Here is a 1,381-nt window from a genome sequence, read left to right as displayed (position 1 = left end):
ACTCAAAAAAAAAAAAAAATTAGCCAGGAGTGGTGGTGCAGTTGCAGCTACGTGGAAGGCTGAGGCAGAAGAATTGCCTGAACTCAGTAGATCGAGGCTGTGATAGCCATGAGTGAGCGTGCCACTGTACTCTAGCCTGGGTGACAGCATGAAACTCCAACTCAAAAAGACCAGGCGCAATGGCTCACACCTATAATCACAGCACTTTGGAAGGCCAAGGTGAGAGGACTGCCTGAATCCACGGGTTTAAGACCAGCTTGGATAACTTGGTGAGACCTCATCTCTACAATAAATCAAAAATTAGCTGGGCGTGGTGGTATGCACCTGTGGTTCCAGCTGCCTGGAAGGTTGAGGTAGAAGGATCGCCTCAACCCAGCAGTGTGAGGCTGCAGTGGCCATGAGTGTGCCACTGCACTCCAGCCTGGGTGACAGAGACATCAACTCAAAATATAAATAAGTAAAGGACAACAAAAATACATATACACAAGTATGCAGAAAGAGATAAATCAAGCATAGCAAAATATTAACAACTGGTAAATCTCAGTAGAGGTCACAGATAAGGGTTACCTGTACTAATCTCTTAGCTTTACTGAAGATTTGAAATGTTCAAAAGATAAAGTTAGGGGAAGAGGATCACTGGGCCCAAGGCCTTCCTCTTCCAGACAGCACACCTGTAATCCCAGTACTTTGGAAGGTGAGTGAGAGGATTACCTGAGCCCAGAGATTGGAGACCAGCCTGGGCAACATGGCAAGACCTAGTCTCTACAAAAAAAAAAAAATTAGCTGGATAGGCATGGCGGCGTGCACGCCCGTAGCCCCAGCTACCTGGAAGACTGAGACGGAAGGATCACCCTGAGCCCAGCAGGTCGATGCTGTGGTGGCCATGAGCATACCACTGGCACTTTAGCCTGGGCAACAGAGTAAGACTCCAACTCAAAAACAAAAAATAAAAAAACAGGGCAGGGATTTTGACTGAGTGTAGTGGTTCACACCTATAATCCTAGCACTTTGGGAGGCTATGGTGAGAAGACTGCTTGAATCCAGGAGTTCAAGACCAGCCTGATCAACAGATTCCATCTCTACAAAAAATTTTTTTAAATAGTGCTGGGGAAGATGATTCTGTTTCTCAGTTGAACACTTCAGCCCTGGTTTCCAACAAACAGAAGTTTTGAATGATAAAAGGAAAAAGTAATGTCTGGTCTTCATTTTATTAAAAATATAATCCAGCAAAAGAAACAAGACAAACATTAGTTCAGGTGACTTGCCCACTCTGGTCACACAGATGCAATGGGAGAACTAGTGTCAGGACCCTTACTGTAATAGTGAAACATCAAGAGAACACAACTCCATTTTTTTTTTTTTTTTTTTTAGTTGGAGTCTC

Source organism: Carlito syrichta, unplaced genomic scaffold (assembly GCF_000164805.1).
Source record: "Carlito syrichta isolate Samal-C Ts95f unplaced genomic scaffold, Tarsius_syrichta-2.0.1 Scaffold305706, whole genome shotgun sequence".
Lineage (NCBI taxonomy): Eukaryota > Metazoa > Chordata > Mammalia > Primates > Tarsiidae > Carlito > Carlito syrichta.
This window is presented reverse-complemented; position numbering follows the sequence as displayed.